Below are 23,798 nucleotides of genomic sequence, written 5' to 3'. Positions count from 1 at the left end.
CATAGCCAAAGGGATTTCCTTCAAAACAAAACAAAATTCTGATCTCTGAACCACAGATTATTATTTTTTCAATGTGGTTCAGACTTTGGGCCATGAAGTTCATTGCTCCCTTGAGATGAAACAGTTGATGCTCTGTTGGGATACAAGAACTGATGTGGTGCAGTGGTTAGGATGTTGGACTAAGGAGACCCAGGGCCTTGCTAGACCTACCAGATAATCCGGTGGGGAGTAGGAGCGATGGCGCACTGCAACACGTGACGGGGTGAGGGAAAGCCCCATCGCATCCTCCAGTTTTTTTAAGACTTAAAGGGCCATGTGCGCAGGAGCGCACCAACGGAAAAGGTAAGTGATTTTTTTAAAAAATAAAGGGTTCCCCGCTCCCCCTGATTTTCCCTGATGTCTGATGCCCCCCTGCCTGCTCACTCGCCCGTCCTCCCCATCTGCCATGGCTGCCCCCGTCCCCGTTCTTCTTCCCCTGCCCCATCCGCCATAGCTATCCCCCTCCCTGTTCTTCTTCCCCCACCTCCGTCCGCCATGGCTATCCCCCTCCATAGTTCTTCTTCCCCTGCCCCCGTCCGCCATGGCTATCCCCCTCCCCGTTCTTCTTCCCCTGTCCCCGTCCGCCATGCCTGTCCCTGTTCTTCTTCCCCCCCATCTCTCCTACCTGGTCCATTCTTTCCCCTGGCCCCCATCTCCCCCACTGTGATTCCTTCCCCCGGCCCGATGGGCACAGTGCTCCTATGGAGTGCTGTGCCAAGTCCGTGGCTTCTCCCGGCTACTCGCGAGTAAGTGAACAGCCGGGAAAAGCCACAGACCCTGTTAGACCTTCCGCAGCCCCGGCCTCAGGCCAGGGCTGCGGAAAAGCCGGGCCATAAGCGGATCTGCTTATCCTGGTTCAAAGGAGGACTTAGCCTGGCCTGACCCCGGAATCCCCTGTGCATCATCTGGATGCACAGGAGGGAGACCGGGCCTCACACCGGGCTAACTCCTCATCTAGCAACGGCCCCAGATTCAAATCCCCACTCAGCCATGAAGTTCACTGGGTGAACCAGTTGCCAACTCTTATTGTGAGTATAGAATGGCGAGGAGAAGCATCAGCTGCCTCCCCTGACTGATTTGTTCCCATTGGGAACGGCCCTTTAGAGGAAAAAAACTTCCTCACCCCTCTTCTATAGCTATAGCATACCACACAGAAAGACTTTAGAACTATGTAGGTCCCTGCTTATGCAGAAGCACGCAGAAGAGGAGAAACTACCTCTGGCTAATAGAACTCTCCAACCATGCATATCAAGATAACAACATGTGATGGAGTTTGGGGCCCATATCTTCCTTTCCCAACTGTGTATGGATGGAGGGATGAGAAGGGCACTTCGGCACGAGGGCTGGGTCTTGATCCCCAGCACCACAATCCATCCTACCTGGTCAATTGCTCATGCAAGAAGGGGTGTGGCTTTGGAAGATACAGCTGTGTGAATGCATGTCTACCGTGGACTGAATTGTATGGGCGTAACGAACAGTGCCAAAATGTGGCAGAATAGCTAAGTATGTCAGGTACACTAGGGATTCGTGAGTCTGAAGACAGTGACTACTAACTGACTGTTACGAAGCCACACCTGCTGGTCAACTGGACTTGTAACACAGCATTTGTGATGCGTTAAGCCATTCCATGTTGTATTGTGAAATTCTTTTATACTGAGAAAATGTGATTTTATGACCCCCCAAACTTAGTTAAGGAGTTTAAAATAATTTCACAGTTGAAAATACTATGGATTAATGGATTAATGTCAACATTTCTCTGGGTAACACAATGACTAGATTTTTCCTTCTTCTTGAAAAGCAGGATTTTTCATTATTATAGCATTTTGATCAAAATGCTATCCCAGCTTTCCCCAATGTCATGATTTCCAGATATTTTGGACTATAACTCTCATAATTCCTGACCATTGGTCATGGTTGCTGGGGCTGATGGGCATTACAGTCCAAAACACTTTTGAGGGCAGCACACTGGAGAAAGCTACATTATGCCATCATAGCAAAACAACTTGTGCATTTCATCTTTTTATATTTTTGTATAGAACATTATACTGTGTGTCTTTTAAAAATTTATTTAAAAATCTGATCTCACTTGATATCCTCATGCAGAAATGTACGTATGTTTTGCATACAAAGCAATCCTATATAGAATAAGATTTATTTCGTATTATACACTGTTTGAATACAGTTATTCTACAAGTTCCAGGGGGATCTTTCCAGTAGGGGTGTGCACGGGCCCTCCGCTCCGCCCCGCGGGCCAATCCGAAAATTTTGAATCGGCCCGCTCCACTCCGCGCCGCTCCGCCCATACTCCGCTCCTCTTCGCCGCAGAGCTCCGGCTCCAAATCGGAGCTCCGCAGTGAAGGGGAGTGGTGCCAGGTAAGGCCAGGAGAGGAGGGCGGGAGGTTTACCGGGCCCTGCCGCCATCGCCGCCCGTGCGGCGATGGCGGCAGAGCCGGGTAAGGGACCAAGGGGTAGGGGGGCCTTACCTGCCTCTGTCCATCGGCGTCTTGAATTGAGCCCGCAGTTGAACCAGGAAGTCTGGGCCGCGGCCCAGACTTCCTGGTTGAACCGCGGGCTCAATTCAAGACGCCGACGGACCGCGGACGGAGGCAGGTAAGGGAGAAGAGGGCGGGGGGGTGTTACCGGGTCCTGCCGCCGTCACTGCCCATGCGGCGACGGCGGCAGAGCCCGGTAAGGGACCAAGGGAGAGGGGGCCTTACCTGCCTCCGTCCGCGGTGCGTCGGCGTCTTCAATTGAGCCCGCGGTTCAACCAGGAAGTCTGGGCCGCTTGCGGCCCGGACTTCCTGGTTGAACCGCGGGCTCAATTCAAGACGCCGACGGACCGCGGACGGAGGCAGGTAAGGGAGAAGAGGGCGGGGGGGTGTTACCGGGTCCTGCCGCCGTCACTGCCCATGCGGCGACGGCGGCAGAGCCCGGTAAGGGACCAAGGGAGAGGGGGCCTTACCTGCCTCCGTCCGCGGTGCGTCGGCGTCTTCAATTGAGCCCGCGGTTCAACCAGGAAGTCTGGGCCGCTTGCGGCCCGGACTTCCTGGTTGAACCGCGGGCTCAATTCAATACACCAACGGACCGCGGACGGAGGCAGGTAAGGGAGAGGAGGGCGGGGGGGTTACTGGGCCCTGCCGCCGTCGCCGCCCATCTGTAAAAACTGCTGATTTTGCATTATTTCAATTTTTTTGAAAATTTCCGTTGTTTTTTTCTGGGGGGGAAAAAAAAGGGGGGAAAACTGGGTTTTTTCCATGGCTTCAAAATTTCTGGAAATTTTACATCTCTATGCCTGACATAGGGGTGTCCCCGTGACAGCACCATGTTGTCATGGGGGCACTGTGTTATCACAGGAACACTCCTGTGTCAGGCAACAGGGACTGGATTCCTCTGTGGCTGAATGACATGGGGGCATCACTGCCACTACAGTCACTGATTGGTGGACACCAGCATTGTTGCCATGAGTGTTGGGTGTGCGGCTTTTGTTGTTGTTCTATTACGTACTTTTCAGAATGGCAAGTTTGCCCACTCCCATTGTGGTCTGGATGTTGGATCAGTGTTGCTGTAGCATCTCTTTCCCTGTTCCCACCCCCAGCAATAAGTGGAGTCTAGAATTGCTCTGCGAAGCTGCCAGTTCCAAGCACACATACTAGGCTGTAGTACTAAGCACTTGGGAGTAAGATCCATTGAATATAGTGGGATTTATTTCTAAGTAAATATGCACAAGATTGAGCTGTTAACAGTGCAGCCCTAATATAAATATTTGTCAATTGATTTGGATTGGGTGGAAGAATTTGAAAAAAAAAAAAGGAAACTCAATTAATTTACACAAAGAAGATCAAGTTGGACAGTTTTTTGATTCCTTTCAGTTTTACTTTGAAAGAAAAGACAAGGATTTTCTTCAGCAGAGGATTTGCTATTGTTTGTGATTGATGGATAATCCAGCCACATGTCAGCACAGCAACAGATAGTTAATTGCACAGAGAGAATTACCTAACATCAGCACTTCAGTTTAGCGATTTTTCCCAGAAAAGGATGCACAACAGCATCTATTTATCAGAACCAATCAACATCAGCCATCAGTCCGATGTGCTGCTTGGGCTACTTCTTGTGATACTCCTTGTTCTTTGTTTGTGGAACACTGTAGGTTGCATTGCATTGGTAGATGTGGGTGGATATCCCAGACTGAATTCAAGGGTTGGCCTATGTGTCTTTTTCTATAGCATTGCCACTAAAACGTCACCTAAAGTTAAATTCAAGGCTAATTTGCTGCTTACTCTACAATAAATTCAATGATAAAAAAAAACCTGCCATCTCATGTTGGCTCAAACTCCATAAAGCTAGGAAATTGGAAGCTAAGGCTGATGCTTTAATTGGCAGGCCCTGTGATCAGGGATGATGTTATGCAATGTCAGAAATTGTGCTTGTTTACAATTTATCCTCCATGCACTTGGTGTTTCAGGCCCTAATCCAGATGGGAAAATGGAGTGGATAACGGCCAGGGAAGGCAACGGCAAACCACCCCGCTATAAGGCCTGCCAAGAAAACGTCAGCAAAAGTTGGCGTCCCTCCAAGAGCCAGTAATGACTCAGTGCTTGCACGAGAGGTTCCTTTGCTTCTCCTTACAATTTATCCTCCATGCACTTGGTGTTTCAGGCCCTAATCCAGATGGGAAAATGGAGTGCCTGGGATCAGCAAAGATGCTCCCCTTTGCTGGCCAAGGAAAAATATGGGTGCATGGAGGGTAAGTGTCATGCCTTACCTAGAGGAAGATTCATCTGATGAGGAAGAGGAGGGAGAGAGCCCTCTTGGGACTACTGGAAGAGCAGCCTGCCACATCTAGTGCCATCCCTGGACTCCCCCAAATGCAGAAGGCAGAGCCAGAGATAACCCATCCCTCTGAACGACGTAGAATCAAATGCAAGCATCAGAAAAGCAAGAACAGGCCACAGCGGGTGGCCTTCCTTAGGAGCAATATGCTGACCTAATTAGTCAGCTGTGCTGATTAATGACCAGCTATAAATCAGCTCAGTCAGAGCCGACTCCCTGCTGCAGACAGTGGATATTCAACCACTGTGTTTCGCCTTGCTTTGCTGGACCTTACAGACTCCTGGACAATCCTTGACTGATTTCGACGTTTGGCACAACTAACTTGTGTGGATCCACCTCTGGACTGCTTTGGCCTTACCCCTGCCTTCTCCTGTTGCACTATTTGGATTCCTGTGTATGACCTTGGACTGGACTGACTTCTCTCTTTCTTTGCACTTGGGACTATTTGGGTCTTGGCCAGGCCACTTGCCAATCTTGAAACAGGACAATAAGTTGTAAGCAAGTGCAATTTGCATCATTGCACAACATCATCCCTGATCACAACTACAACACACATATAAAAAGCAATGAGAATGGTGAGAAAGAGGGTGTTACTAGCAAGCTCATCCCCACTGCCCTTCCTTATATGTAGAGTTTACACACAATGACTGAATACTGCTAGATTCTCACAATGACTGAATACTACTAGATACTCTTTTCATCTTCAGCAGGAGAGGCTGTGGATGTGCTGAACCGGTGCCTGGCTGTGACAACGGACTGGATGAGAGCTAATAAACTGAGACTCAATCCAGAGAAGACTGAGATGCTGTTAATAGGTGATTCCGCTGACAGGATGGGGGGTGTTCTACCGGTTCTGGATGGGATTGCGCTCACCCTGAAGGAGCAGGTTCGTAGCTTGGGGGTTCTTTTAGATCCATCATTGTCACTTGAGGCTCAGGTGACCTCAGTGGCACGGAGTGCCTTCTACAAACTCCGGTTGGTGGCCCAGCTACGCCCCAATCTAGACAGGGATAACCTGGCTTCAGTTGTCCATGCTCTGGTAACCTCCAAGTTACTGCATTACTGCAATGCACTCTTCATAGGGCTGCCTTTGAAGAAAGTTCAGAAGCTGCAGCTTGTGCAAAATGCAGTGGCCAGATTGATTTCAGGAACCAGAAGTTTCGACCATATAACACCTGCTCTGGTCTGCTTGCACTGGCTGCCTGTATGTTTCTGATTCAAGGTGCTGGTTTTGACCTATAAAGCCTTACAAGCTTGGGATCACAATACCTGACGGAACGCCTCTCCCGACGTGAATATACCCGGTCACTACGTTCATCATCTAAGGTTCTCCTCTGGGTGCCTACTCCGAGAGAGGCTCGGAGTGTGGCAATGAGGGACAGGGCCTTTTTGGTGGTGGCCCCCAGACTGTGGAATGATGTCCCTGACGAGGCTCGCCTGGCACCAACGCTGCTATCTTTCTGGCACCAGGTTAAGACTTTCCTCTTTGCCCAGGCATATGACGGCACATTTTAATCACCCACATGTTTAGTCTTTTTAATGGTTTTTAATGCTTTATGTGTTGTATGTTCAGTGTTTTAGAATTTTAAATTTTGTATACTTGTTTTTATCTAAATTTTAGAATTTCTGTAAACCACCGAGATAGCCCTGGCTATGGGAGCGGTATATAAGTGTAATAAAATAATAATAATAAAAAAATAAACAAGCTTAATAACCATACATAGAGTGAATGCGTTTGTGAATATTCCCTTAGTGTGAGGTACAACCCTTAAATGTCTTTTCCCCACCACACAGAAAGTAAGAGCAAAGATTGAGAGTTTAGTGCTGCATTCCTGCCTTCAGAAAAGTGGGGCGAGGCCCCGACCCTTCTGCTCTGACCAGCTGTGCAATCCATGCCCACCTAGGGTGACCATATGAAAAGGAGGACAGGGCTCCTGTATCTTTAACAGTAATGTAGAAAAGGGAATTTCAGCAGGTGTCAATTGAAGAGGGTGAAATTCCCTCTTCATCACAACAGTTAAAGCTGTAGAAGCCCTGCTCTCTTTTGTATCTGGCCACTCTACTATAGCTAGTATAGCTTTAACTGTTGTGATGAAGAGGGAATTTCACCCACTTCAATTGACACCTGCTGAAATTCCCTTTCCTATATTACTGTTAAAGATACAGGAGCCCTGTCCTCCTTTTCATATGGTCACCCTATGCCCACCCCTCCCAAATTCTCTGAGGGTCAAACTGCTTGTTACTTTAAAGATGTAGCTGCGGTTTTTGTTTTACTCAAATGTAAGTTCATGGGAGCTCATATGGATCAGGACCCTTGAGTGGTGATTTGTTGTCTTTTACCCTTTGCCCTGTGCCTGTAATTAACATTACAACCGGGTGTGTTTTTAGCAATGTTAATTGGAGGTATGGAGTCTGGGAGGATTAAAGTTTTCCTCCTCCCTCCTCCCCATACTAGGGTCCCAATCCACATAGTAACATCTAGTCTCAACTTGTGAGGTCACATTGCATAACTAAAGGAATAGACATTGCACAGAGAAGACCTCTGTAATAGAATTCTTCTGTAACAAAACTCCTTCCTTGGAGTTCTGGCAGCATTTTAGCTTCAGAGTGAAACTGAATATGCCCGACATAACTTTGTCAGCAGTTGCTGCTTTAGGCTTTCATGGTAGAAAGTACAAGTGCATCAATTTTCAGCACTTTTTCACATGCTGTACTGTGGCAGTTTGTGTTAGACTGGCTTGAAATTTTGTACAATTGTAGACCTCATTGGGCAGATCATGGATACCAAGTTCACATTATTAGCTTCTCTGTCTTTCTTCATATCCCACTCAACAGGTGTTAATAGAATTTTGAGGCTTAGAAAGGCAGAACCTATGTGTGTGTGCGCGCGCGCGCCACCTTAACTAAAAGGTAGGGTGACCATATGAAAAGGAGGTCAGGGCTCCTGTATCTTTAACAGTTGCATAGAAAAAGGAATTTCAGCAGGTGCTATTTATATATATGAAGAACCTGGGGAAATTTCCTCTTCACCACACCAGTTAAAGCTGCAGTTGCCCTGCCCTCTTTTGTAAGTGGTCACTCTAATATAGCTCCTGCAGCTTTAACTGCTGTGATGAAGAGGGAATTTCCCCAGGTTCTCCATATATACAAATGACACCTGCTGAAATTCCCTTTTCTATGCAACTGTTAAAGATACAGGAGCCCTCTTCATGACAGCAGTTAAAGCAGCAGGAGCTATACTAGAGTGACCAGATTCAAAAGAGGGCAGGGCACCTGCAGCTTTAACTGTTGTGATGAAGAGGAAATTTCACCAGGTTCCCCATATATACAAATGACACCTGCTGAAATTCCCTTTTCAATACTCCTGTTAAAGATACAGGAACCCTGTCTTCCTTCTCATATGGTCACCCTATAAAAAGGCATTCCTATCTCCCTTTAATATAAGGCCTAATCTACACCAATCAGGGTATTGCACTATGAAAACAGTATATTAAAGGCAGGAGCAACACTACTGCTTTATAGCGGTATTGAAGTGCACTGAGAACTGTTGGGGCCCATTGACACATACCTTATACTGCTTTCATACCACTTTCATAGCGCTATATCCTGCTTGGTGTAGATTAGGCCTTATATTAAAGGGAGAAAGGAACGGCCTTTTAGTTCAGGTGATGCACGCACACAAACACATGCACAGGTTCTGCCTTTCTAAGTCTCAAAATTCTCTTGACACCTGTTGAGCGGGGTATAAAGAAAGACAGAGAAGCAATCACACTCAGAACTGTAGGGTTTTTTAAAGTCCTGATCTTTAACACACATAATTTAAAATGCAATTAACTAGAACAGGACTGGGCGGTGAGCAGCTTAAATCTTAGAGTAGCTGCCAGGGGCCCTGGTCTCCAAGAGAGCCCACTGCTGATATTAGCCCTGGGAAAGGTTGCCATAGTCTAGTACCTTAAATCTGAGCATCCCAATGTGCATATTATGCACATTTATAATTATGCAAATAAAGTGATGGTTTGGGAAAGTGTTAAAACAACCATGTCCCTGCCGCTTTTCCCATTCCACTCCAATATGCAAATGCGTACAAAATTGCATATATTACGTAAAATGCATCCAAAAACATCTGCATGTTTGCATGTGTTTCTCCTAATGTGTGCATTTTTATATGCACTTCTCCTAATATATGCATTAGGAGAAAGACATACAAAAATGCATACATTAGGAGCAATGAATACAAAAATTATTATGAAAGTTTGTGCTGACTTTTTAACAAGAAAGTTGTCCAAACTTGGAGAAAAATGGGATGGAATGAAGTTGTTCAAAGTGGTGTGCGGAGCTCTGGATCAAGGCGGAGCGATCCGCTCCGCCTCGATCTGCAGCTCCTCTGACCCGATTTGGATCTGACCTTAGCGAAGGTGGATCGGGTCGCTCCGCTCCCGATTCAGGGATCTGAATCAGAGCAGAGCACAGCCCTAGTTTGTATGTCATGGCTCAGTCAGTAGTCAGTAGCTATGGGGGAGTGTGGGGCACTGCTCTAGCACTATCACAGTTTCTACTGGAGCAATATCTTTTTGCTTGCTAGGTTTGGGCCCTGCAGCAAGTGGTGATAACAAGAGGCAAAGTTCTACTATCGGTTGTGATGAATAGCTTAAATTCAATAGTTGTAGAGATAGAGGAAAGTGAGCCAGCCAATGACTGGGTTTGCATGATCAGGAGGGGGAAATCAGCCACAGTGGCATGGGTAACAAGCCATCCAAAGTCCACGAACTGTTTTAAGGTTCTGGAAGGCTTGTTATGCACAGCCTCAAGCCAACCTGGTTGGGTTCACATGACATAACAAGCCATGCTGCCAAATGTAATTACGCTTAATCCCCCTGGCAAACGACAAGTATGTGCGTAGAGGGGTTGGGGCAGAGGTAAGCATTGTGGGACCTTTTTCTGTTTCAATATGGATAGGATTGTAGCCTTAATTACTCAGGCCATAGCTAGACCTAAGGTTTATCCCAGGATTGTCCTGGGGTCAAACCTGTTCATCTAAGTGCCACACAGGGCATCCAGCGCTCAGGCAGGGACGGACCTGGGATGATCCTGGGATAAACCTTAGGTCTAGCTATGGCCGATGTCAGGATTTTGTTAGCACTCCCCCATTATTCAGTGGGGTTTTCTAAGGAGGATTTGACGCGTTGGGGGCGTTATTTCCCTGCTGTGATTGTGCAAACTGGGCCACTGTGTCTGAGGATGCTTGTTCAGTTATCTATAGTAATCAACTGGAGCAAACAGGGATTCCAGCTTAAAAACAACCCTGGAGGAATGGAGGGTGGAGCAGAGCTGGCATCTCCCTTTGGTCTGCAATATTTTTGTCCCTCTGTTCTAGCATTTAAAACTACCAGCTTGAACTGCAAGGGAATGAGATTGACGACCAAAAATGCAAGGATTTCCAGAGGGAAATAAAAGAGCGAGGTGAGCAATCAATAGCACTGGGTGCTTCTCTCCATATGGTGCTGCTTGGTGCTTCACGTTGCACCCGCATTGATTCTCAATTTCCACTATACTGCCTAGTCGTTAATCTTGGAGGGATTTATTTCTAAAATTCATTGCAGTCGGCCTGGGCTTCCTTTTACAAGCTCATAAGATTAGATATCGCTCTCAGTTTGGCCAATTACTGATCACCCCTGACTCCTGACCAAATGTGGATCATCCCAGCAGAAGTCAGTTGGGGAACTACTGCTCCTTTCTCTGCATGTTGAGCATTCTTTCGCCTGTTGCTAATCAGGAGAGGACCCACCCATTGCACACTCATCTGCTTAGGGTGCAATCCTATGCATGTTTAGACAGAAACAGCCCTACAAGTCCCAGCATTCCCTAGCTAGCATGGCTGGCTGGGGAATGCTGGGAGTTGTAGGTCTTCTTTTTCTGTCCAAACATCAATAGGATTGCACCCTTAATTACTCAGTCAGAGTTTTGTTAGGAATCCCCCCATTATTAAGTGGGGACTTGATTAGGAACCTTATTTTGATTTGGCATCTTTGAATTTAATGTCTGTGAGGTCCCCCCTACCCACGTTCTAGCTGTACTTTGGAGGAACCCTAATGTTGGTGAGGTGGGGCTTCCTTTAGGAGACGTTCAGTGGCCTTTTGTGTTGGCAACCCTTATTACGCAATATGCTTATCTGGCGTTTTTCTCAATTGGTGCTTTTCACTGGTTGGCAGGAACTAGTGATAGTGTTCATGCTAAATAGTAGTCTCCCACAAGCATGAGACAAGATGTCTAAGAAGATAATAGTCTGAAAAGTTTTCTGAGAATTTTTCCCTACCCAACTATTGGAGAATTCTGCCTTCCCCATTTGGCAGAATGCCTTCTCCACCCCACCACCACCATTTTGCCACCCACAAATAGGGTGGAGGATTTGGGGGAGAGGTTTTTGCTTATCCCTAGAACTTTTAATAATGTTTTCCTCTCCCCATGATACTCTGTGTACGGTGCTGAGGGGAGGGTCTAGGAACCTTACAGACTTCTTACCACCCTTACCAATTAAATCATTCATGGAAGTACAAGCTTCAGCTAGAACATAACATATGCATGTTCATTTGGATGCTTCAACAGAATCCCTCTGCATACAGCAGAGAGGGTCTGCCCATGCGATCAGGAACCCTGACTTTGCACATATAACTGTGGCCATGGACCAGTGGCACTTAGATCTGTATGTGGAAGGGAAATGAGACAGAACAATGTGACCCACTTTATTTTGCCCTTAGACTTCTAACAGCCTCTCCAGTTTACACTGTCAGCAAAGCAGTATCTACACTATTGCTTTAAAATGGTTTATAACAGTAGTGACAACTGTTGGGTCCCAGGACACACTCCAGATACAGTTTTCAAAACATTTCCAAAGTGTCATATCCAGCTTGGGATAGATCTGACCCAGGTGGAAGTCTTCATTTTCCCAGGCTTCCTCCACCCATCAGCTTAAAAACCACCTGAGTCGCCTGTTACCACTTACAGAGGTTGGTTACTAGGCATGGGGTGGGCAATGCCTTAAGGGAAAAGATTACAAAGTTTTAAACAGCAATATTTCAAAGTTTACTGAAAAAGTCTTGCTAATAGGAAAACAGGCTCTGAATGAACACAACTCACAGAGATAGTGGAAAAAACCCACCATAAAAGCAATAGGGTAATAAAATGGCCAGGGTTAAACACATCCAGCTATCCTAACTAGATTGTTCCTATTTTATCCAAGGTCATTCCCAGCAATATCTTATTATCAGAAGACCAGCATTCTCCTCCAAGCTTCAGCAGACACTCAAGCTGCTTGTTGATTCCACCACCACCCCTTTTGTTTCTTCTTTCCAACCTCTCTCTAAAACTCTATTTTTGGCCTCCAGGTTTTATATGTTACTGATAGCTCATTCTCTTGAAATTCTGACCATTCATGCGGGCTCAACTTTGCCCTTACTTCCTAACTGCTGAACCCCGGTTTCCTTCCTCTGACCTTCTTGCCAACTACATTAATTTTTCCTTCAAAGCAGGCGCTTTTTTTTTTTACCACTGCAGTCTAAACAAAACCTTTCTGCAAATGCCTTATATAGGGTGACCATATGAAAAGGAGGACAGTGTGGCTCCTGCATCTTTAACAGTTGTATTGAAAAGGAAATTTCAGCAGGTGTTGTGGGGAACCTGGTAAAATTTCCTCTTCATCACAACAGTTAAAGCTGCAGGTTTAAAGCTGCCCTCTTTTAAATCTGGTTACTCTAGTATAGCTCCTGCATTTCAACTGTTCTGATAAAGAGGGAATTTCCCCAGGTTCTCCATATATACAAATGACACCTGCAGAAACTCCCTTTTCTATGCAACTGTTAAAGATGCAGGAGCCCTGTCCTCCTTTTCATATGGTCACCCTACAGAATGAAATTTAATCGGGATAAATGCCAAGTTCTACATTTATGAAATAGAAACCAAACGCACAGTTACAAGATGGGGGATACTTGGCTCAGCAATACTACAAACAAGAAGGATCTTGGAATTGTTGTAGATCGCAAGCTGAATATGAGCCAACAGTGTGATATGGCTGCAAGAAAGGCAAATGCTATTTTGGGCTGCATTAATAGAAGTATAGCTTCCAAATCACGTGAGGTACTGGTTCCTCTCTATTCGGCCCTAGTTAGGCCTTATCTAGAGTATTGCATCCAGTTCTGGGCTCCACGATTCAAGAAGGATGCAGACAAGCTGGAGCGTGTTCCGAGGAGGGCAACCAGGATGATCAGGGGTCTGGAAACAAAGCCCTATGAAGAGAGACTGAAACAACTGGGCATGTTTAGCCTGAAGAAGAGAAGATGGAGGGGAGACATGATAGAACTCTTCAAATATTTGAAAGGTTGTCACACAGAGGAGGGCCAGGATCTCTTCTCGATCCTCCCATAGTGCAGGACACGGAATAACTGGCTCAAGTTAAAGGAAGCCAGATTCCAGCTGGACATCAGGAAAAACTTCCTGACTGTTAGAGCAGTACAACAATGGAATCAGTTACCTAGGGAGGTTGTGGGCTCTCCCACACTAGAGGCATTCAAGAGGCAGCTGGACAACCATCTGTCAGAGATGCTTTAGGGTGGATTCCTGCATTGATCAGGGGGTTGGACTCAATGGCCTTGTAGGCCCCTTCCAACTCTGCTATTCTATTCTATTCTATTCTATTTTCCGACTATCTGTTGAACTTCTTGCCCATTCCCTTAATTCCTCTTCTGCAGCAGACATTTTGACACCATCTGCAATCCCTTGGCTTCCTAAGCACACATCCTGATTCCAATAACCATCAACTAAGATGTTGACCTTCTGGCTGTGACTGATCACCATAAATAAATAAATAAATAAATTCCAACCCAAACCATGTAAAAAACGTAAGAAAGTTCTGAGCTTCAGAGCTGTATGCACATGCAAGCATGGGAGCCACATAGAGGCATTCAAATGGATAAATTTGGGGTAGAAGTCGCTTCCCCAGCCCAACTTACACATTCAGTTTCCACAAATGATTAATGACTGAACAAGGATATAAATTTATTAAGATTATTGAGAGAAGCCACAGCATTTAAACTGGTATAAAACCAATATGTATCTGCTATACAGCTATGCCCTTAAACAAAATAAGGGTGTAATCCTGCCACCAACAAACCATTTATTTATTTATTTATTTATTTATTACATTTCTATACCGCCCAATAGCCAGAGCTCTCTGGGCAGTTCACAAAAATTAAAACCATTCAAAGTATAAAACAACAGTATAAAACCATAATATAAAATACTAAATATTAGGGATGTGCTCCGCTCCGATTAGGAGCGTAGAAGCAGTAGCGGATTGGCCTGCTCCGCCTTACCCAGAGGCGGAGTAGGAGCGGACCGTGGACCCCCTAGAAGCAAGGCGAAGAGAAGCGCCCATTTTTCGGAGCTCCGAGTTCAGGCGGAGCGCTCCGGTCGCCATCTTGAAAACATTTCGCCATAGGATTGCATTGCGGCAAATAATCGCGCATAACTACGTTGTTTTTGAAGCTATCATTCTGAAAATTCTTGTGCACAGAGAGTCGTGGATGGGGGTCATTTTGAGACCACTCTCAACTTTCTGCATTGTACGGGTCGCGGGCTATATTTTTGTGAAAATCGGGTCAACCGCGCGGCTCAAACTGCGTTTTCGGCTTTTCGCCCATAGGATTGCATTGAGGGAAAGAATCGGGGATAACTGGGGGGGGGGTTAAGCTATCATTCTGAAAATTCCTGTGCACAGAGAGTCGTGGATGGGGGTCATTTTGAGACCACTCTCAACTTTCTGCATCGTACAGGTCGCGGGCTAGAAGTTTTTTAAAAATCGGCGGGAAAAATACCTTTTTCAAAGGGCTGAGGGGCAGAGTCAGCTCCCGGTCATGATGATCCCAAAGTTGGAGGAGGGCATAGGCAAAACAGGTAACTTGGGATTCTGGGAAACTTCTCTTTCTTCATCTGAACGGGCTTTTCCCCGTGTTTTTTAACACAGTAGCCCCACCAAATGCACAAACACAACCTGAAATCATATACTAAGCCAAGAATAAGAGATAGAAACACAGCACTGCTCCCCACCTTAACCTTGGTGAACAACTGAATCGATGTGGTGCAAGGGGATGAGCTCCCCTAGGGCATCTCATCGTGGACGTGCCCCCACTCTCTCCTGCACTGGAAGGCCATTAGAGCCTTCCAAAGAGAGTAAAACGGTGGAGCAATGCCTATCATGAGTTGAAGTGAATGGTCACTTTTCAGTGGTGGAGCAATGCCTGTTATGAGTCGAAGTGAGCGTTTTACTTCTTCTCAGAGCTGTTGGTGGCTGTCAGTGTCTTGAACTGGCAGCTACTTCCCCCTCCCCCGGGCACGTCCCCCTATTGCTGGTAAAAGACAGATATAGCCTTTTTTAAAAAAAATTCTTCTTGCTGTTTATTCAGCAACACTGCTGCTTTTAATTCCACCCCTCCTTTGTTTATTGATTGATTTATTCCATTTTATATGCATTACTGGCTTATCCTTGGCTCACTTCCTTATGCCCCCAGAAATGCCAGCTGCATGGCTGCCTGCCTTCCCTCCCTCCTCCCCTGCCCACCTCGCAGGGATGTTGTGTGTGGGGTGCCCGATTTTCAAAAATTCGCCAAAAATCAGGGGATGATGGGATTGCTTTGAAACTTGGCGTGCGTGTGTATATCCCCATGAGGTGTCATGGTGCCAAACATGAGGTTTCTAACTTGAACAGAAAAAAAGTTGTATAATTTTTTAGCTTTCAATGCAAGCCTATGGGGGGGGGGGAAACGGAGCTCCGGATCCGGATCCGGAGCTCCGGGCAGAGCGGAGCGGAAGTGGGCGGAGCGGGGGCGGGGCGGAGCGGCCCGATCCGGAAAATGGCGGATCTGCAAGTGAAGCGGAGCGGGGGGTCCGTGCACACCCCTACTAAATATAAAAGCTCAACCAGATCAAAACAACAGCAATGCAAAATTACAAATTTAAAACACCAAGTTTAAATTTATTGATAGACATAAAATGCTGGGAGAATAAAAAGGTCTTCACCTGGCATCTAAAAGCATATAATGTAGGTGCCAAGCGAACCTCCTTAGGGAGCTCATTCCACAGCCGGGGTGCCACAGCAGAGAAGGCCCTCCTCCTGGTAGCCACCTGCCTCACTTCCTTTGCCACCAATCTCGCCACCAACAACCCTGGTTTAGTCCCACAGGCTTCAGTGTAAGCTACTCATGAAATGAGGCTTGGACCGCACATGCACCAGAAATGAGTTGGTAGGTAGTAAAGTGGATAGAATCATCTTCAGTTTGGATATGAAGGATGCCATTTTTAGAATTACCCCATGTAACTGCTTGCAGCTAGCACTCAAAAACTTATGCAACATTGGTAATATGAAGTGGAACAATACATTTTACCATCATAGGCATGCACAACGGGTGTGCAGGGTGTGCCCATGCACACCCTAATGTCTCAAGCAATAATGTCTCTCTGCCAGAAGCCATGTTTGAAGGACGCCAGGAAGAGGGGCCCCAAAGGCTAATATCACCTCATAAGACCCTCCTCCAGCTAGTGTCACCACAACCCCCTCCAATGGAGGAGCTTGAGGAGTGTCTCCTCATTCCAACCCCCCACCCACCCCGCACTTGTAATGGCCCTTCCCTGGTCAGGCAAGCTGAACACAGAGTAGGACATTAGTGCCTATAGTGTTTAATAAATAAATGAATAAAATAATGTCCTTTATGATGTAGTATTCAATAAATGTTCACCTTAAATAAATAAAATTCCCTGGATGCACATCCTAATGAAATGTGCTGCACACATCTATGTTTACCACACTAAAACCCTGCTAACCCATTCCCACCATATTCTTCCGAGTATGTAGAGTTCCTCAGCCTGGTGCCCTGCCTTAATTTTTTACTTCAGCTCCCACCAGCCCCAGCCAGCATGGCTAATGGCCAGGAATTCTGGGAGTTGTGGTCCAAACAAATCTGGAGGGCATCAGGTTGGGGAAGGCTGGCTTTGACCAGACCTGGTGCAGTTTGTAGCGAAGGCATTTATAATACAAAGATGAAACTGGTATTCTATTTCAGTTTCCCATTTTATATATTTTACTTCCTTCATTAAACTGACCTCCCCCCCCCCCATGCACCACCCTCCCTGCTAAAATTGGATCTTTGCAATCAAGGACAACATTGGATGGGATGGGATTGCACTCACCCTGAAGGAGCAGGTTCGTAGCTTGGGGGTTCTTTTAGACCCATCATTGTCACTTGAGGCTCAGGTGACCTCAGTGGCACGGAGTGCCTTCTACAAACTCCGGTTGGTGGCCCAGCTACGCCCCAATCTAGACAGGGATAACCTGGCTTCAGTTGTCCATGCTCTGGTAACCTCCAAGTTAGATTTCTGCAATGCGCTCTACGTAGGGCTGCCTTTGAAGACGCTTCGGAAGCTGCAGCTCGTGCAAAATGCAGCGGCCAGATTGATTTCAGGAACCAGAATGTTTGACCATATAACACCTGCTCTGGTCTGCTTGCACTGGCTGCCTGTATGTTTCCGAGCCCAATTCAAAGTGCTGGTTTTGACCTATAAAGCCTTACACGGCTTGGGACCACAATACCTGACGGAACGCCTCTCCCGACGTGAATATACCCGGTCACTACGTTCAACATCTAAGGTCCTCCTCCGGGTGCCTACTCCGAGAGAGGCTCGGAGTGTGGCAACAAGGGATAGGGCCTTTCGGTGGTGGCCCCCAGACTGTGGAACGATCTCCCTGACGAGGCTCGCCTGGCACCAACGCTGCTATCTTTCCGGTGCCAGGTTAAGACTTTCCTCTTTGCCCAGGCATATGGCGGCACATCTTAATCACCCACATGTTTAGTTTTTAATCGGTTTTTAATTGCTTTATGTGTGTATGTTCTGTGTTTTAGAGTTTTAAATTTTGTATACTTGTTTTTACCTCAATTTTAGAATTTCTGTAACCCGCCCAGAGAGCCCTGGCTATGGGGGCGGTATAGAAGTGTAATAAATACATATAAATAAATAAATTGATGCTTTTTTGTGGTGGTGGATTTGTGTGTGTGTGTGTGTGTGTGTTGGAGTTCAACAGGCTTTCCATTCTCAATGCGTTTGTACTTTGCCCCCTCGTAACTAGCTAATATTCCAGGATCTTGGGCCATTTGGCATGACAAACAGGTGCTTTGTTAGTACAGTATCACTACAAGAGCCCTCCAGCCTGTGTCCTCAGAGGATTATGAAAAGCTCTTGTGAACTTGTTGGGCAATACTGAGGACTATGAATCAGAGGTGAAGTGGAGAAATTACTTATTAAAACTGCCGGCAGTGATTACTGGAGTGGCACGCATCAGATGTTCAACATTTATGCTTGTGTCTTCTCTGAGGACTGTTGTTAAAAATGTTGTTCAGTTCAAGTTAACATGAAAAAGGAGTCTCACTCAGTGAAAGTGTAAAACCACTGGTGCAACTTATTGTCTAGCTTTCCCTCTCCCCTGTACCTGTACTTCAGTTCTGCAGTAGAACAGGATTCACTGAGCATACACATTCCCTGTTGCATACACCTGCTTTACATATAACTTGACTCCCCCCTTCCTCCCTGGTCATCTTCATTGTACCATGGAATATTGTTCCTAACTAGGCAAATGCTCATTATTGTGACGAGTGGAGTATGCGAGGAGGGAGGTGTATTGATTTGGGGATCTTGATTTACTTAGGTTCCAATTAAACCAGATTCATATATGCCAAAGTGATATAAATCACAAATGGATCAGTTTAACAGTGTATTGATTACACAAAGGTGATAAGTGGAGTCTGAAAGCATATGCAAAGAAAGCTTACATCCCTTCAGTTGACAAAATAGACCGCCACAGTTGACTGTACTCTGGGGTCCCAATAGTGTACAAGATGTGCCCCTAGGACTGTGATGTTTCTACAGGCTGGTAGCATGTGTATCCCCCCCTTGGAGCAAGAGCAAAGAGCAAAATGGGCAGGCTGTCCCTAGTTCAAGAATTGGCAGGCTACTTTTGCCCCCAGGAGGACAATGGAGACAGAGACTTGAGGACATGCCCTATGAGATCAGGCTGCAGGAACTTGGGATGTTCAGTCTGGAGAAAAGAAGACTGAAGGGAGACATGTTAGCTGCGTTCAGGTACATAAAAGGGTGCCACAGGAACTATTTTCCATTGCCACAGAAATTAGGACCCCAAATAATACCTAGATTTTGATTAAGTATGAGGACACACTTCCTGGCAGTAAGATCTGTACAACAGTGGAACAGGCTGCCTACAGAAGTTGTAGGTTCTCCACCTCTGGAGATTTTTGAGAGAACGCTGGACAGCCACCTCTCATGGATAGTTTAACTGATTTTCCTGCATATTGCAGAGAGTTGGACTACATGATCCTTGTGGTGCCTCCCAACTCCACAATTCTATGATTCTATGATTAAAGAAAAGGGGGGGGGGGGTGTTTCCTTCCTAAGTGAAGCAAAACTTATCTGGAGTGACAGGATGAGATCTCACACCTGACCAAAACAAGTTCAAGGTTAAAATGTAAGTTACCAGCCTATGTGAGAGGCCTTTCTAATTAACCACAAAGCTGCTGGTTATAGAGGCCTACTTTCGTGAGCTAAAATCTGCTCACTATGTTAAGTTATACAGGTCTCTATACATTTCAACAGCATCAAGGACACTGTCAGTTCAACAGCTGACTCCTAGCCAGTTCTTCCAGTGTCAAACCCACTACAGGAGGGCTTGCACCCAACTTGTACTCCTCTCTGTATAGGAGACCCAACAGAGAGGATGCTGCACGCCTTGTGTGCTCTGTGCAGACAGATATTATATGCCTTGTGGCAGGGGTGGGCAATGTCTAGGGGTTGAAGAGGCATGCTGACCCCTGGAACCCACCAAGGGCTGTACCGCTTCTCTGACGTTGAAGTTGTCCCTGCTGCTGCTGCCACCACATGGCAGAAAACAAATCCCTGTACTTTGAGAAGAAAATGAGGCATTTGGGGAGCACATGTCTTGTTTACAATCAGAATCATGCTCCCAGGAGGCTCCTAGGAGTTTCCCAGGAGCACATTTCTGCTTACAAACAAGGCATGTGTTCCCTGTATGCCTTGTTTTGTTCTATATTCCATTTTTAAAATATGTTTTTGGTGCTGCCACACCAAATTCAACGACAAGGACAGACCCCACCCCTTGCAAAAATTGCCAGGGGGAACAGCATGCAGCCTAGGGACCACGCACCATCCACTGCATGCCTTGTGGGATCTTGTATATGAATTGTGTATACCTTTTGGTCTAATGCACAGTTTCCCCTCATACACTGCTTCTTTGGCCATTGTTAGAAGAGGACTTAGCCTGGTGCGAGGCCCGGGCTCCCTGCTGTGCGTGCAGACGACGCACAGGGGATCCCGGGTTCAGGCCGGGCTAAGTCCTCCCTTGACCCGGGATAACCGGATCTGCTTATGGCCTGGCTTTTCCGCATCCCCGGGCTGAGCCCGGGGCTGTGGAAGGTGTAGCTGGTTCTGCGGCTTTTCCCGGCTGCTCACTTACTCGTGAGTAGCCGGGAGAAGCCGCGCACTGGGAGCACTGTACCCATCGGGCCCAGGGGGGGCGTAAAATCACTGGGGGGGAGATGGGGGCCGGGGGAAAGAGCGGACCCTGCAGGATAGATGGGGGGGAGAGTGGAGCCAGGGTGGGGAGATCACAGATGGAGGGGGCACGGAGGGGGCATCGGACATGGCAGACAGGTGATTGGGTGGGCATGGCGAGTGGGCTGGTGAGCGGGCAGGGGGCATCAGACATGGCGGACGGGGGGAAGAAGAACGGGGCCAGGGCATGGCGAGTGGGGATGGGCGAGCGAGCGGGGGTGGTCAAGGCGAGAGAGGATGGGCGAGCGAGCGGGGGGCAGGCATGGTGAGCAGTGATGGGCGAGCGAGCGGGGGTGGGCATGGCGAGCGGAGGGAGGATGGGCAAGTGAGCGGGCCAGGGGGGCATCAGACATTGTGGGGGAGGAAATCAGGGGCAGGGGGAGCGGGGAACCCTTTATTTTTTTAAAAAAATGACTTACTTTTCTGTTGGTGCGCTCCTGCGCACATGGCCCCTTTAAGATTTAAAAAATGGCCGACGCGACGGGGCTTTCCCTTACCCCGTCGCATGTTACATCTAGCTAGGAGCGATGGCCCGCACTAGCTGCAGCCCGGCCTTGCCCCAACTCCCCACTGGATTATCAGGTAGGTCTAGCAAGGCCCTTTGTATTCACATTTTTCTACACACTTTCCCCTATCGTACTCAATTTTGTATGCATGTTTTATTTGGAGAATTCCATTGCAAAATTCTGAAAAGTGTCAATACTGCATTTTTGATCTGCATATTGATCTGGGAAATATGAATTTGGGATTGTGCATTCTGCCCCATTCATACTCCAGAAGGTAGGGAATTGAATTATATCTATCTCCCTATTCATCTATAGATATATGGGTTGATGAAAAGCGAGACCTTTGGTCCAAGAACATTTTAGGCAGCTGCCACAATATGGCCTTGGTAAAGGGGCTTGATGGTTCTGTCTTAATGATCTGCAGCTGTGACGTTCTAGCATAGTGGCTCAGTCTATGTAGTTAACATGACAGCGTAGTTCCTATTCTGAAAGCCTTGCACTGCTACGGAAGGATCATTAGAAGAGGCAATTTATAGAAACCATGCAATAATGAGGGCCACAGCCTACTTAAAAGCATCATTAGGACTCTGAGGTACCCCTGTTAAGAGGAATGATTGTCCCCATTAAGGAGCAGCCATTGCTAATAAATATGCTACAATTATATCCCCTAGGAGATGTCCTGAAGCATCAAAAACTCTGAGTAGGAGAGTCCTGATTAAGTGTGCCCTGATTATGTTCTCTTTAGAGCTTCGTTCAAAATGGTTTAAAATACTCAGATTTTTAGAACGAAAAATATATGTTCACCCCCTGGTTGTGATTATTTGATCATCTGTGTGTGTGTGTGTGTGTGTGTGTGTGTGTGTGTGTGTGTGTGGCCGGATATCTCCTTCTTGGGCAAAATGCTTGAGGCAGTGGTGGCCATGCAGCTCCAAGTCCTCTTGGATGAAAAATGAAGTGGGTCCATTTCATTCCAGTTTCAGAGATGATTTCAGCACAGAAACTGCCTTGGGCCTAATCTACACCAGGCAGGATATTGCACTATGAAAGCGGTATATAAAATGCAGGAGCAACACTACTGTTTTATAGTGATGTTGGGGCCCATTAAAACATACCATATACCGCTTTCATACCACTATACCCTGCTTGGTATGGCTCCTGCCTTTTATATACACTTTCATGCCGCTTTCATAGTGCAATATCCTGCTTGGTGTAGATTAGTTCGTAGTCACCCTAAAGGTTGACCTATGCCAGGTAAGGATTAGGATGGCCACCTATGAATTGCTAAGAAAGAGGAAACACGTCACCACAAAAGAGGACAAAAGAAAGTGATTTCAATAACATTTGCACACACTGACACACACCGACACACAGATTTAGAAATAATTATTATAATTGAAATAGAAGTACAGTACATCTCTCCATACTACGGACAACTGCGACCGGATGACCTGTATGCCTTGCTCAGCCTGCTGTCCAGGTGCTATTGACAGGCAACACTTTTTATGGTAGGGTGACCATATTTGGGAAACCAAAAAAGAGGACACCTAGTGTGTGTGTGGGGAAGCAGCTTTCTGAGTCCTGAAGAAAGTACGTTATTCCCCCGCCACCTTAAAGAACCTGATTGGAGTGGAGGAGGGGAAAGGATTTCATTCTGCACCACCACCATCCACTCCAATTGGGGCCTTTTCTATAATGACCCACTTTCCCCTTTAAGACCTCAATTGGAGCTCGGGGTGGGGGAATGACGTGCCTCAAGAAAGCATGTTACTCCCTCCTGCCATGCTAATGGCAGCCTTAAAGGGGAAGGTGTGTCATTCCAGGACATTATTGAAAATTATAGAAAATCCCCCCTGACACCATGGAAAGAACAAAAACCAGGACAAATCTGGGGAAATCCTGACAGTTGGTCACCCTATTTTATGGTCCATTATCTTTAAACTGGTATTGGACAGAGCAGTGTACACCTGGCTACCCTAGGATCAATCTACTTCCTGTTTGTGTCATTTTCAAAAAAAATCCTTCCTAAATGCATTCCATCCTTTTTCTATATCACTGCACTCAACATCTAAGGTCCTCCTCTGAGTGCCTACTCCGAGAGGGAAGCTTAGAGGATGGCAACAAGGGAGAGGGCCTTTTCAGTGGTGGCCCCCCAATTATGGAATGCTCTCCCCAATGAGGCTCGCCTGGCACCAACATTGTTATCTTTTCAATGCCAGGTCAAGACCTTTCTCTTCTTCCAGGCATTTAACAGCATTTAACAACATATGCTAAGTTTGCTTGTTTTTTAATGGACCCCACAACTGTTGTTGTTCAAAATGGATACTGTATACGGTTGTTTTTATATTTTTGATGGTTTTAAATTTTGTATACTTTTTTAACGTCCACTGTTTTTAACTTTTGTAAACCGCCCAGAGAGCTTCGGCTATGGGGCGGTATATAAATTTAATAAATAAATAAATAAAATAAATATCAATAAAAATAATCTGCAAAAAAAATTGAATAGACACTGTCTGTCATTTGATGGGGCCATTCTGCATAACTCTGTTCCTTTCTCTCCCTGATGAGGACTCTGAGGCCTGGCCAAGCATAAGACATGACAAACTGGTAGATTAAGGGATTGGAGAGTGGGGTGAGGAGGACAGTGTTTCACATACATTACCTCTGTAATCCTACAGTATTAATAACCCTATATTGCAGATGGGAGTTGCGTACTCTGTATTATGAAAAATAAAATCCCAATAC

This window comes from Elgaria multicarinata, chromosome 1 (assembly GCF_023053635.1).
Source record: "Elgaria multicarinata webbii isolate HBS135686 ecotype San Diego chromosome 1, rElgMul1.1.pri, whole genome shotgun sequence".
In the NCBI taxonomy this organism is placed as follows: Eukaryota; Metazoa; Chordata; class Lepidosauria; order Squamata; family Anguidae; genus Elgaria; species Elgaria multicarinata.
Note: the sequence above shows the minus strand (reverse complement) of the source record.